Here is a 15689-nt window from a genome sequence, read left to right on the forward strand (position 1 = left end):
GCAATTTTTTTCAAAGTTGGAAGAAAGGTAGTATTTGAGTTATGAATTCCTACAAAGCTGCAGTAAGCAAATGGTATGGCATTAAAGCCAGAATGAACATACCCACCAACTGGATGTAACAGAGACCCAAGCAAAGATGGTCAGTTAATTTTTTTAACAATGATGCCCACTCCATTCAATAAAAGCAAATATTTTTCATAGAACACAAAAAGCACATGCCATTAAAAATGATATGCCAGATTTGTCAAAATTTAAAACTTTTGTTCTTTGAAATATACCATTAAGAAAATGAAGATACCAGTCCAGAAAAGGAGAAAATATTAGCAAGGCCTATATCTAATACATGACTTGTAAACATATTTTGCAAACAGAATATAGATTTCAATAATAAAAGAGCAAACAGTACAACTATAAGTGGGAAAATGATTTGAACACTTTTTCAAAAATGACATATAAATGACTGATAAACACACAGAAAGATGTTCAACATTAAGAGTCTGGGAAATGCAAACAAAACTACAAGGCGATACCACTACACACCCACTAGGATGGCTAAAATTAAGACAGTCTTGGTAGGAAAGCAAAATGGTGCCAACATCACTGACAGTTTCTTAATATATCTGTCATATGGCCCAATTTTTCCACTTCTAGATATTTACCCAACATAAATGAAGACGTATGTCCACACAAAAAACAGTATGTGAATGTTCCTAGTTGCTTCATTCACAATAGCTTGTCCACAGCAGCTTGAATCACCACTTTGTAGTACAGGGACCCTTGGAGATACTGCAGTCTTGCTTCCAGATTGATAAAGCAATTATAATCATAAAGCAAGTGATATGAATTTTTTGGTTTCCCAGTACATATAAAAGTTCAGTTCAGTTCAATCACTCTGTAGTGTCTGACTGTTTGTAACCCCGTGAACCACAGCACGCCAGGCCTCCCTGTCCATCACCAACTCCCAGAGTCTACCCAAACCCATGTCCATTGAGGTGGTGATGCCATCCAACCATCTCATCCTCTGTTGTTCCCTTCTCCTCCTGCCCTCAATCTTTCCCAGTATTAAGGTGTTTTCAAATAAGTCAGTTCTTCACATCAGGTGGCCAAAGTATTGGAGTTTCAGCTTTAACATCAGTCCTTCCAATGAACACGCAGGACTGATCTGCTTTAGGATTGACTGGTTGGATCTCCTTGCAGTCCATGGGACTCTCAAGAGTCTTTTCCAACACCACAGTCCAAAAGCATCAATTCTTTGGTGCTCAGCTTTCTTTATAATCCAACTCTCACATCCATACATGACTACTGGAAAAACCATAGCCTTGACTAGACAGACCTTTGTGGACAAAGTAATGTCTCTGCTTTTCAATATGTTGTCTAGGTTGGTCATAACTTTTAATTTCATGGCTACAATCACCATTTTCAGTGACTTTGGAGCCCCCCCAAATAAAGTCAGCCACTGTTTCCACTGTTTCCCCATCTATTTGCCATGAAGTGATGGGACTGGATGCCATGATCTTAGTTTTCTGAATGTTGAGCTTTAAGCCAACTTTTTCACTCTCCTCTTTCACTTTCATCAAGAGACTCTTTAGTTCTTCACTTTCTGCCATAAGAGTGGTGTCATTTGCATATCTGAGGTTATTGATATTTCTCTCAGCGATCTTAATTCCAGCTTGTACTTCCTCAGCTCAGCATTTCTCATGATGTACTCTCCATAGAAGTTAAATAAACAGGGTGACAATATACAGCCTTGACATACTCCTTTCCTATTTGGAACCAGTCTGTTTTTTCATGTCCAGTTCTAACTGATGCTTCCTGATCTGCATACAGGTTTCTCAAGAGGCAGGTCAGGTGGTCTGGTATTCCCATCTCCTTCAGAATTTTCCACAGTTTATTGTGATCCACACAGTCAAAGGCTTTGGCATAGTCAATGAAGCAGAAATAGATGTTTTTCTGGAACTCTCTCGCTTTCTCCATGATCCAGTGGATGTTGGCAATTTGATCTCTGGTTCCTCTGCCTTTTCTAAAACCTGCTTGAACGTCTGGAAGTTCGCGGTTCACGTATTGCTATAAAAGTTATGTTTATACTATGCTGAAGTCTATTAAGCATACAATAGTGTCAATTCTACAAAGCACGATATGCATGTGAAAGTGAAGGTGAAGTCCCTCAGTCGTGTCTGACTCTTTGCAACCCCATGGACTGTAGCCTACCAGGCTCCTCCATCCGTGGGATTTTCCAGGCAAGAGTCCTGGAGTGGGTTGCCATTTCCTTCTCCAGGAGATCTTCCCAACCCAGTGATTGAAACCAGGTCTCCCGCATTATAGGCAGACGCTTTACCGTCTGAGCCACTGGGGAAGTACACAATATGCATACCTGAATTTAAAAATACAAAAAACAACTATAATAGTAACATCAAAGATCACGGATCAGTTACCATAACAAATATCGTCATAATGAAAAAATTTGAAATATTATAGGAATTACCAACATTTTTGATCTGTTGTATCCAACTCTCTGAGACCCCATGGCCTATAGCCCTCCAGGATCCTCTGTCCATGGAATTTTCCAGGCTTGAATACTGGAGTGGGTTTCCACTCAGGGTATCTTCCCGACCCAGTTATTGAACTTGTGTCGCTTGTGTCTCCTGTGTTGGCGGGCGGATTCTTTATCACTGAACCACCTGGGAGGCCCCAACACAGAGACACATGAAGAGAGCAAAAGCTATTGAAAAAATGGTGTCAATCGATTTGCTGGATGCAAGGTTGCCACAAACCTTCAATTTGTAAGAAGCACAATATCTGAGAGGTGCCATGAATTGAAGAATAGTAAAACAAACAAGGTACATGAATTTACTGGGAAACCATTCAGCAATAGAATGTAATGAACTCTTGACACAACATGAATGAACCTCAAACTCATCATGCAGAGTGAGCAAAGCCAGGTTGTATATACTTTATGATTCCTTTGATATCCACATTTTAAAATGCAAACTCATCTACAGTGACAAAACTCAGATCAGTGGTGGCCTGAAGTCAAAGGTGAACAGAAGGGCTTCAAAGAAACTCTAGGACTCTCCTAGAGTTGCTGAGAATGTCCTATATCCTGAGTGTGGCCTTGATTCTGAGGGGGTACATCTCAAAAGTCCTTAGACTGTAAACTTTAAAACGGTGTAATTTATTGGATATAAATCATACCCTCAATCAAGTTTTGAAAAAGGTATTCCACCTCAGGTGGGGGATGACCAAGTACTTGAACGGAGAACAAGATCCCTGGAAAAGCTGGGTGGTGGCAGCATCGTTACATACACAAACGTATACATGTACACATGGATTCATTGGAGTGTAACCTGAGATCAGTGCATTTCACTCACTGTAATATGTAAATTTCATACCTCAATAAAAAAAAGGAAAAGTCCTTGTTAACCATCAGAAATGAACTACACTGAGTAGTGTGTTTAATTCCTACAAGTTTTCAACAGAGTTTTTTTTTTTTTCCTGAAAGAAAACTTGTATAATTTTGAATTAGTTTTCATCCATTGGTTTTGCTCAGAATGGCACAACCCAATAAAAGGGTATGAAATCTGGAAGCACTGATGCTGAAGCTCCAATACTTTGGCCACCTTATGTGAAAGAGTCGAGACTCATTGGAAAAGACTCTGATGCTAGGAAAGATTGAAGGAATGAGGCGAAGGGGATGACAGAGGATGAGATAGTTGGATGGTATCACCAATACAACGGACATGAGTTTGAGCAAACTCCAGGAGATAGTGAAGGTCAGGCAAGCCTGGGTTGCTGCAGTCTGTGGGATCACAAAAAAATGAGACACAACTGAGCAACTGAATAACAACAGCATTGAAACCTACATCTCTTTAGGGTTCGATTGGTATCTCAGGATAGTTGCTAGTATATTCTAAAATGAAATGTTGGTCACTCAGTTGTGTCCAACTCTTTGCGACCCCATGGACTGTAGCCTGCCAGACTCTTCTGTCCATGGGATTTCCCAGGCAAGAATACTGGATCAGGTTGCCATTCCCTTCTCCAGGGGATCTTCCTGATCCAGGGATCAAACCTGGGTCTCCTGCATTGCAGGCATATTCTTTACCATCTGAACCATAAGGGAAGTAAGTATATTCTAGGGTTCCTGCAAATTGACCTTGGACTTTTTAGTTTGCACTGCTAAAGTACAAGATCCTACCTTTTGCTGGCTCATTTTTGTTCAGTGGAAAATTGGTCTCTGAGTCTTTTCTGATCATGTGATGAAAGATTGCCCACGTTCCTTTGCTTTTGCATTGCTGTTGGACAGTTTTTGCTGGAGGCACCATTTCCCGTTTGTGCTATAGAATACTAGGATGGTCCCAGGACCTGAGCCCCCTGGTGACATTCCTGGGGTTATGTTTCTTTACATAGCAAAAAGGAACTTGCCGATATAGTAAAGGGTGCTCATCAATTGGCCTGAAAACAGATGATCAAGGTGGGACTCAATTAATCCGAGAGCCTGGAGGAGCAGAAAATTTTCTTTGGCTGGTCACCCAGAAGTGGGAAAGTGGGTATGTGGTGGAAGAAGGTGAGTTAAAGAATTTGACAGGAAGAAGGTTCCCTGTTGAGGGCTTTGAGATGGCACAGCAGGGAACAAGGACCTGTGCATGGCTTCTAGAGAAAGCAGGATGTTCTCTCCTGTAGCTGTAAGGAGTGGACAAGCCTGGCAGTGATTCCTCTCAGAGCCTCCAGGCAAGATCCTTGACCATGCCCTTGCCCTTGAGAGATGCTAAGCTGAGATGCTCAACAGCCTGCCTGGACTTCTGACCCGCAGAGCTGAGAGATCATAAATGGGTGTATTCTGAAGTTGCTAAGCTCATGGTTAGTTGTTGTGCAATAATAGAACCCAAATACACATCGATGATAACCCAGTCATAGCAATAAACCATTTGATAAGCGTGTTCCCAGTTTTATTGCTATTTTATGGAATAATGAATGCGATTCTATTTTTTTTTTTTTTTGGTTGTGGACAAGGTCTACACTTTCTGAGCTGTTGCTAGCATGCAAGTAAATTATGGCCTGTCTTCTTGAGAGAAAGTGTTAGTCGCTCAGTCCTGTCTCACGTCCGACTCTTTGCAACTGCATGGACTATAATCTGCCAGGTTCCTCTATCCATAGGATTCTTCAGGCAAGAATACTGTAGTGGGGGCCATTCCCTGCTCCAGGGGATCTTCCAAACACAGGGACTGAACCTGGTCTCCTGCATTGCAGGCAGATTCTTTACTGTATGAACCACCAGGGAACCCATCTTTTTGGGAGAATGCCTTCCAAATTCTTGCTGCTCAAAGCGTGGCTCTTAGAAACCAGCAGCAGGATGGACATTACCTAAGAACTTGTTAGGAACTCAGAACCCCAGGCTGCATCTCAGGCCTCCGACTGCAGAATCTATACTTCAGTTTGATCCCTGGGTGAGTTGGCACTTACTAAAGTTTGAGAAGCAGCTGTCCTGAAGTTGCACAGTGTGGCTCTTACAGATTCTAAACCCCAAATTAGTGCCTTTGTTGGCCAAGTCTGGGAACTAGACTTCCCTGTGCCCCCTGCCCATGGTGGTGCTTCTCCAGTCACAGGGTCTGAATTCTTGGATTCTTGAATAACAGACCTTTTGAAGCCATGTACCTTAGATTGGAACTTGAACCCACAGGCTGGGACTCTGAAGGCTGTATGTCGGAGTATCTCTGGTGTAAGCTCATCTCTGCTAAATCTTCACGGTCTTTCCTCTCTCCTTCCATAGACTGCACATCCCTAGGGAAATGGAGCCCCTCTCGCCTCTGACAGTCCACTGGCACTGTTATGTCTTCCCAAGAAGACTTTCCCATTTCACCACCTGAGATGCTGTTTCTTCCAGGAAGCCTTCCTGGAATTTCCCCTTCTAGCCTCCCAGTGAGATTATAGTACTTTGGTCATTTATTGCAGCACAAAACCAGTCAGAATACCGTTCAGACTGGTTTTGTGAGTAATTGGGTTTCTTAAAACAACCTTTTTATTTTGCTCCCAATTCCTCAGGTCAGCACTTTGGGAATGGCTCCCTCAGGTCAGGACTCTGTCCACAAGGGCACCCTCACATTGCTGGCTGGAGTCTGGAAACTCAGGCCAGGCTTTGACTGGAGAACCCACAGCTGGCCTTGCTCCATGGTTGGGGCTTCCTCCCACATGGTACATGGATTCTAGGAAGGGTGTCTGAGAACAAGTGTTCAGAGAGACATACACAGAAGCCTCAAAGCTTTCTCTCACCTGGTCTAGAACTGCCACACATCGCGTATATCTCATTTCTATTAGTCCTAACCCTAAACCTACCCTTACCCCTGTTACTCAAGAGGCAGGGGCTTGAACTAGAGGAATAAGAGCTTGGAGTCCAGATCCAAGGGGAAGGGACTTGGACTCCACCTCTCAGTGCTGGGAGCAGCAAAGAACATGTGGCCACACTTCCTCTCACACACGTGACCACATCACAGCCATCTTTCCACCAAGGATCCGCTCCGGTTGGTGGGCCGCCTTCTGCAGGGCTGCCTCCAAACTCAGTGCCCAGTACCTGCTCACACATGTTCGTTGACTAAAGGAATGAGTCAATACAGTTCAGCAAAAGCAGGGGAAAGGCAGATTGGGAGACACACAGAAGCACCTTACATGTGATGTGTATTTATTGTGTATGTAACAAGGCTTGAAATAAATCATTCACTGGTCAGCTTCAAAGTGTGAGGTCAGCCATCTGTGGGAGTTCTTGATTTCAAGAACTTGTGAGCCCCATTTAATGGAACTGTTTGGAGTGACAGTCCAGCAGAAAAAGACTTCATCCAGGGTGCTGTGGTCCAGGTGGGTCAGTGGGGACATGCCACAAGAGCTCGAAGAGGAACAGGGTCAGCTTGGCTGGTCCACCCAGGGAGAAGCTTCTCCAAGCTCTTCATGCTCTGGCTCAAGCCCCTGATAGTATCCCTAAGTCACCCAAGCCCTTTGTGTGAAGGTTGTCTTTGAAACAAGGGTTTCACTGAACTTGTTTTAGGAAAATGTGGTAAAATAAATTTCTGCCATTCTCAGCTCAAACTCCGTAGTTTGCAGAATTTTATTTACAGCAAAATGTTGATTTACCCACAAACATCCTGCTTTGCTAAATATACTACCCTGCTCCTAGAACAGGGCTGTGGTTTCAAAGTCTGGGTTGTGCCCTTCCTTCTGAATGCTGGCAGACTGTGTCTTATTCTCTCCTCGGTGGTCCCTGCATATGATGGGAGGCAAGTGGGAACTCAGCGTGGACTGTCCTCCAGCTCAGGCCTCTCACAACATGAGGACTGCAAGAGACAGGCCTCTGTCTGACGGATCTCTCCCCAGGGACCTGGCTGTGGGGAGGACTTGCAGGAAGTCTGTGCCCACTGCCAGCCACGGCCCATTGACTGAGTCTCTTCCCCTTTCTATAGGTTGAGAGGGTTTATGGGGTCACCTAAGATATATTTGCATTGCCAGGTCTCTGTGACAGAAGGAAGGACTCGGAGGTGATTTAATCAGAAGGGAAAATCCCACCCTGGCAAGACCACAGCTTCCAGAAGCAGAGACAGAGGACCACAAGCTGCTCTGGACGGTGAGCCTGTACTCCAGGAGGTGGCCAGTGAAGCCCCAGTCATCACCCTTATAGAGAAAGACATAGTGCCAGGCAGAAGAGTAACATGGGCAAGTGAGACGAGAGATGATCACATTATACATTTGTTTCTTCTGAAGCAGTAGAAAGGTGGGAAGGGAGGGAGGACTGAATAAACAAGAGTCAGCTCCAGGGCCTGGGTCAACGTGGGCAGCCCCGGGCTAACCTCTAAGAATCTTGAAGGAAAGGAGATTTGGGGGCAGGGAGGGGAGATGGTGGGATAAACACTGTATGCATGTTTGTGTTAGCCACTCAGTTGGGTTCGACTCTTTGTGACTCCATGGACTATAGCCCACCAAGCTCCTCTGTCCATGGAATTCTCCAGGCAAGAATACTTCTCCTGTCATTCCCTTCTCCAGAGGATCTTCCCAACCCAGGAATCGAACCTAGGTCTCCTGCATTGCAGTCATTTTCTTTACCATCTGAGCTACCAGGGAAGCCAGGGATAGACACAGGAGCAGATGAAATATTGGACAGAAATGAGAAGAACATTATCCTGGTTCCTCTCTCCTGTCAGAGAGGAGTGTGGGCACCTTACAGGTAAGAACCACACTGGGGGCTGCAGGCTGCTCTGGTCTGAGCCACCTCAGCTCAGATATGTCACCTCCCAGAGCCTCTGTGGTCACATCTGTAAATGGGATTTTAACACCTCTCTTGCAGGGGTTTTGTGAGGGTTAAATGTGTAATGTTATATATAAAGCCTGTAGCATGGTGCCAACATAGAGTAACTGCTTGATCAATAGCAGTTGGTATTTTTTACTCTTTGATTTTTGGAACTAACAGCATCAGCAAATAGTTCTGAACTTCCCTCTATTTCTACCTGAGAATAGAAAATCAATAGTATGTGGTGTCGAGTCTTGTGGCTAACATGTTAGCTTTATCTCAGGTTAGTGTAAGTCTCACGGGGACTCTGGCAAGTGGAGGTGGCACTCCTCTTCAGAGGGGACAGAGAGACGAGAAACCCGGGGCCACTTCTGCTGTCAGCTGAGAGTCAGTGAGCACGATGCCAGGGTCATTTCCAGACACATAATGTTTCTAAGACATGGAGTTATCTTGGATCTGCATCCTTCACTGCTAGGATGCCAAATGACTGTTTCCTGAGAATTAGTTAACTGGAAAAGAGAGTAAAGTACTCTTTGCCTAAGAGTAGAGAATGAGTCGTTGGCTGTGCAGGGTGATGGGCAATGTTAACTTCTCATTTGCCAAGATAATTTTCTCTGGCAGGTTGGTAAGTGAAGTTCACTGCTGAGAACAGTCAGTTTCCTGTATTTGAGGAAATCGACCACAAAGAATTCTTTAACATCCAGTAAATGTCTGTGAAACACAGGTTGTCCTAAGAAGAGGTGCTGATGAGTCAGTGACACCTACGTTGCATACCTTCCCTAAACCACAGAGCCATCGTCCTTGGGCTCAGGAGAGCCAGGAGCTGAAGGGATATTCGAAATTTTCTGAGGGGGAAGCTTGAGATTGGCCGAAGTGCCAAAATTTACCCCAAGCAAATCAGCCAACACCAGGAATCAAATTGTTCCCCACCCTCTTCCTTTCTCAGAGAGCTGTTTACCGGCACAGTTAAGGATGGCAAGAAACGCAATTTTTCAACAAGGGTTTCAGGTGTGGGTGTGTCTTCCCAATTCTTGCTGAGGGGGCAGGTATGTAGGGCAGGTCTTGTTCTCAAGCAGCCATCTGAGCTTAAGGAGTCTGCCCCAGCTGGATCCTGCAGCCCCCGATGACCAGCCCAGTGCCTGGTGACATTCTTCTTGTTGTTGTTCAGTTGCTAAGTCACGTCTGACTCTTTTTGACCCCATGGACTGCAGCACACTAGGCTTCCCTGTCCTTCATTATCTCCTGGTCTTTGCTCAAACTCATGTCCATTGAGTAGATGATGCCATCCAACCATCTCATCTTCTGTTGCCCCCTTCTCCTCCTGCTCTCAATCTTTCCCAGCATCAGGGTCTTTTCTAAAGAGTTGGCTCTTTGCATCAGGTGACCGAAGTATTGGAGTTTCAGTTTCAGCTTCACTATCAGTATCTCCAATGAATATTCAGGGATGATTTCCTTTAGGATTGACTGATTTGATCTCCTTGCTATCCAAGGGACTCTCAAGCGTCTTCCCCAGCACCACAATTCAAAAGCATCAATTTTTCTGTGTTCAGCTTTCTTTACGGTCCAACTCTCACATCCATACATGACTACTGGAAAGACCATAGTTTTGACTATCTGGACTTTTGTCAGAAAAATGATATCTCTGCTTTCTCTAGGTCAGTAGGGGATGGGTAAAAGCTTCTAGATCACTGAGTCACATTCAGAGGGAGCCATTCGTTACCTTTCCTCCATGTTTCTCAGAGACACTGAGTTCATTCCCTCAGTCGGCCCTCAGGCGTTGCAGGGCCTGCAGCACACACCCCTCGTCAGGCTCCTCAGGCTGCAGCTAGCCCACTGGGCACCTCCTCTGGGTGGGAACTGGCACATGTGCCACCATTGCCTCTTCCCCTGAAACAAGTGTGACATCCACCTCCATCTTGGAGTGCCTCAGGGCCCCAGATGCCTGGGCCTGAAGCACTGGGGTTCACAGGCTGCAGAGTCATTGGTGGGCTGATGTTGGGAGGTGAGTGGGAGGCCCATGTCTGTCCCCCTTGCCAGCTACTCCTACTGTCATCCTGCCCTGGGTTCCCACTGGCAACCTGAGGCCCATAGTCTGGCTGCAGATAGAGAAGGAAGAGACCCAAAGTGCAGAAAAATAAATGAACAAACTTCAACAGTAATGGGAAGGACAGAGAGGCTGCCTAGCAGAGCAGAGGGTGGCTGGAGGTTCAACCCAGTACAGCACCCAGCAGCTTGGAGGGACACCTGGGACCCCAAACCCTGGATCAGGGTGGCTCTCTGCTCTGCCCCTGTCTGGGAGGACAGCCAGGCAAGGGCAGCCCAGCCACGAACACTGATTGCATCTCAGGTGGCCATCCCCCAAGGTGACGTCACAAGATTCTGATATTTTCAATAGAGCGTTTTGCCAGGAGGAAAGGTTTTGATCCCTCTGCTGAGATAAAGATGTTTGATGACAAGAAGCCGAGTTCTCTGGATTGTCACATTGACATCAGAGGGGTGATGGACTGGGGGGCACGGTGCAGGCTTGGATGTCGGGCCTCATAGAGAGATATTTACAGAGGTGGATGAGCTGCCAGCTCCTGGGATCTGAGTGTGGATCAGAGGAGGTGTGGTGGTGGCAAAGTGCAGGGACCAAGCGCAAAATAAAGCACAGGAGACCGTCTTCTGGTTCCCCCATCAGCTGGGTCCTGGGAGGTTCTTGACTGTGGGGGCTCTAGCCAGGACCCCTTTGGGTGGGTTACTGCTTCTACACCTTGCTCTGGGCTTCTGTGTGCTTTGGTATTCCTGGCCAGTACTTACCGTAGGGGGTTGCCCTTGAGCTGTTCTTGAATCGCCCTTGGGCTGCTGGAGCTGTTTTGTTGGAAGGGCCAGGAGTTGAGGTCTCTACCCCTACGCACCCCTCCACCCCAGCCCTGACCCATGGCCTCACCAGTGAAGCTTGTGGGGTGCCACTTCTGCTGTGGGTCTCCCAAAGGTCAGGATGAAAGCTTCCCTACTCCTTGGGGACTGGCCCAGATTTCCCCTGGCTCGGTTCTTCTCTGTCTATGCCCTACTCTGCCCTCCCATCCCAGTCTCTCCCGGGAGTCCTGCCTCATCCCTCTCTTACATGAACCCTCATCTCAGGACCTTCCTCTAGGGAACCTCAGGCAGCCCTGCTCCTCACCTTTAGGGAAACCAAGCAGAGCCTTGAACAGTGAGCTTTGAGCTTTCATCCATGGAAGGCAGGATGCCAAAGGCTCAAATGTGAGAATGAACACTGGGGTCCTGCAGACAGAGTGGGGCCTGGGCTGAGTGTGAGAGGAATTTAGTGGGAGGAGAATGGGCCAAGCCTGACCAGGCCCTGGGGGACGGGCCTTCCTCAGGAGGGTGTGTGCTGCGGTGAGGCTCAGGAACCTGGGATTCACAGGTTATTTATTAGGTGGGCCGGATAGAGACATGGATCATTTCTCAGGCCTCTTGCTTTGAGCAGAACTCTGGCTGGAAAAAGAGACCCTCAGGTATTTTTCTTTATGTCAGGATCCCTATGAATAGAACCTTGCCAAACAGATTGCTAGCTTCTCAAAGCAGGATAATGGCCTTTATGAGTTGGTTGGGATGGAATGGATCCGCCCTTCACTGTTGCTTCCAGGCTTTGGATCTTGGTTTGTTTACTCCTGTCCTGATACCTGGATTTGTCTCCAAATGTTCTCTGAGCACTCAGCCCTCTCCGGGCTGGGCTGGGTGAACACTGAGATCACAGTGTGGTCCACGTCCCCTCTGGTGGGAGAAGTCATGGGGAGGTCATGCATTAGTAAGTAGGTGATTGTGGACTGCAAGACGAGTTAGAGGGCAGGAGCGAAGCAGAGATGGGGGCGGGGTGGTGCAGAGCTCAGTGGGGTCTCCTTGGGCTCCTCCCCAGAGAAGGGAAGGAGGACAGCAAACCCAGTAGGGGTTCCCTGGTGGACAGATGACAGATGTGCAAAGACAATGCCAGGGAGCCAGCTGGAAATAGGTGACCCTGGTGGGGGTGGGGCTAGATGATGTCAGAGAGGGAACCCACAGGACACACCCTTATTTTGGATGCAAGGACTGTGTGTTGTTAGTCGCTCAGTTGTGTCCAACTCTTTGTGACCCCACGGACTGTAACTCGCCAGGCTTCCCTGTCCATGGAATTCTCCAGGCAAGAATACTGGAGTGGATTACCATTCCCTTCTCCAGAAGAACTTCCCAACCCAAGGATCGAACCTTGGTCTCCTGCATGGCAGGCAGATTCTTTACCATTTGAGCCACAGGGGAGGTATGCGAGGGGCAGGCAGTATATAACATAGGTCCCGTCTGTCTATAGGAAAGTCTCTGAGAACCTGGATGGGGGCAGGAGCGGCGGGGTGTCTGGGGTGAGAAGGGTAGGCAAAGGGGGCTTCCTGTCCGAGGGAGCAAGAACAGACTTGGATGTGAGGGTGCAAGGAAGAAGGTGAAGGTTGGGACGGCCACTGCTTCTGGTTTGAGAAACTGGGTTAAGGCTAGGATGTAGGTGGATTGTTGAGACCAGAAGAGGCTCCTAGAGTTTACTTTGGGATGGACAAATTTGACATGCCCGAGTGAAAATCAGGGAGGACTCTCAGTGGACAGTGGCACGTGAATGTGACTCTGAGGGTACAAGGCTCCAAAAGGCTGAAATGACCAAGGAACATTCACTGGCTGTTGCCTGGATCTTTCTTCTGAGTATCATTTTTACAGATTTTGCCACAGGATTACATCAGTTTGTTTTCTTGAAAAATAACTTTTAAAAAACCCTTGAAATAAACCTCAGCTTTTCCTATGCATGCTATCTGTGAAATATCTCAAGTCTGAAATGATGGAGATAGCCAAGCTGGAGATATATTGTTAAAATTATTGAAATATCAACCTCTGTGTGTTGATACCTAAAAGTTGTTTTGAACCCCACCCTTTGAATATGACCTCAAAAAGGAAAAGGATCCCAGGCATAGCTTTGCCTGTTGTCAGCTGCAGCTTCTTAATCTTGAACGTTGGGTTTCTACTTAGTGAAATGGGAATCAGCACTCCTTCACAGAGCTGTGAACTTCATAGAGAAAACCATGAGTGATGGCTAATTTTGTCAACTTCCCTGGGTCACCAAGTGTCCAGATATTTGGTAAACATGATTCTAGGCGTGTCTGTGGGGTGATTTCCAGGTGAGATTAGTGTTTGAATTGGTGGATGGAGTAAAGCAGATCTTCATCCCCAATGTGGTAGTAGTAGCCGCTCAGTTGTGTCTGACTCTTTGCAACCCCCATGGACTGGAGAGTGCCAGGCTCCTCTGTCAATGGAATTCTCCAGGCAAGAATATTGGAGTGAGTTTCCATGCCCTTCTCTAGGGGATCTTCCTCACCCAGGGATCGAACCCAGGTCTCCTGCATTGCAGGTGGATTCGTTATCATTTGAGCTACTGGGGAAGCCCCCTCAGTGTGGTGGGCCTCATCTAATCCGTTGAAGGCTTGAATAGAACAAAATGTGGAGGAAGGGAGAATGTGCCTCTTTCTCTGCCTGGCTGCTTGGGCTATGACATTGGTCTCCTGCCTTGACACTGGAACCTGAGCCCTCAGCCCTTCCATTTTTAGAAGCACACCACTGGCTTTCCTGCATCTCCAGCATGCAGACAGCAGAACTAGGGACTTCTGAGCCTCTATAATCATGTGGGCCAATTCCTCATAATAAATCATATGTCTATCTATCTATATACATCTGTCTATCTGCCATCTTTCTCTTGTGGGTTCTGTTTCTCTACAGAATCCTGACAAATATATGATGTAAAGGGCCTGATATAGGGCTTTCCACATGGATGGCCATAATCTTTGTGTTCTGCAGTCTCTATCAACACACATCTTCTCCTCTGTAGGATGTGGAGGAGCCAGGGTCTCTTTTTAATTGGCCTTTGCATAAAACCAATAGAGGACAGCATTTGAGAATGCTGCTTGGAATAACACACAATGATAGTTTCAATAAACTTGGAGCTGGATATTCCTTAAGATATGACTTTAAGCATTTTAGAATAGGTACATGCTCAGTGGCTCAGTCATGTCCCACCCTTGGTGACCCTATGGACTGTAACCTCCCTATAGAGTGCCTATAGACTGTGAATCCCTCAGGGATTCACCTGACAAGAATACTGGAGTGGGTTCCTATTAATATAAATATTTCCTCATCCAGGGGATCTTCCTAACCCAGGGATTGAACTCGTGTCTCCTGCTTGGCAGGCAGATTCTTTACCACTGAGCCACCTGGGAGCCCCCAGAATAGGTACAAAATTTGCCAAATCTTCTGCAGAAAATTGTGGCAAGGCTGCCCAGGTAGAGGATGGTGCTCTTAGGCACCAGCATCAACATTACCTGGGAGCTTGTCATAAATGCATATTTTTAGGCTTTGAACTGAACTCTGCCATCTGTGAACCCAGTCACCAGTCACACTTGGCTAATGGGCACTTGAAATGTGGCTTGTGCCACAGAAGGGAAAACTAACATTTGAAACATTCTAGGTTAAATAATGGAGAAGGCAATGACAAGCCACTCCAGTACTCTTGCCTAGAAAATCCCATGGATGGAGCAACCTGGTAGGCTGCAGTCCGTGGGGTCGCTAAGGGTCGGACACTACTGAGCGACTTCACTTTCACTTTTCACTTTCACACATTGGAGAAGGAAATGGCAACCCACTCCGGTGTTCTTGCCTGGAGAATCCCAGGGACGGGGGAGCCTGGTGGGCTTCCCTCTATGGGGTCACACAGAGTCGGACACGACTGAAGTGACTTAGCAGCAGCAGCAGCAGGTTAAATAAAAATCCTGTTAAAATGAATTTCACCTGCTTCTCTTACTTAAAAATATGTTGTCAACAGGAAATTTTAAATTACACATGTGACTCACATGGTACTTCTACTGGACAGCACTGTATGTATACCTGCTGACTTAGAATCTTAATTTTAGCAAGCTCCCCAGGTGATCTTCAGCCATGAAAGTTTGAGGAGCACTGCTCTAGGCATGGGATCAGCAAACTCAGCTCGTGAGCCAAATCCTGCCTACTGTTGGGTTTTTGAATAAAGTTTTATTGAATTATGACCAGACCCATTTTTTTATGGCTCTTCCCATGGCTCTTTCATGAAGAACTTAAGGCTTGAAAGTGAAGTTGCTCGGTTGTGTCCGACTCTTTGCGACCCCATGGACTGTAGCCTATCAGGCTCCTCTGCCCATGGTATTTTCCCGGCAAGAGTACTGGAGTGGGTTGCCATTTCCTTCTCCAGGGGTCTTCCCAACCCAGGGATCAAACTCAGGTCTCCTGCATTGCAGGCAGACACTTTACCCTCTGAGCCACCAGGGAAGCAAACAATAGAGTTTCTGACCCCTGGTCTGGGCCTTTAATCCTTCCAGTATCTGTGGCATGGCTTCCAACCTGGTGTGCC

Source organism: Moschus berezovskii, chromosome 7 (genome assembly GCF_049115385.1).
Source record: "Moschus berezovskii isolate FMDL1 chromosome 7, NW_MosBer_1.0, whole genome shotgun sequence".
In the NCBI taxonomy this organism is placed as follows: Eukaryota; Metazoa; Chordata; class Mammalia; order Artiodactyla; family Moschidae; genus Moschus; species Moschus berezovskii.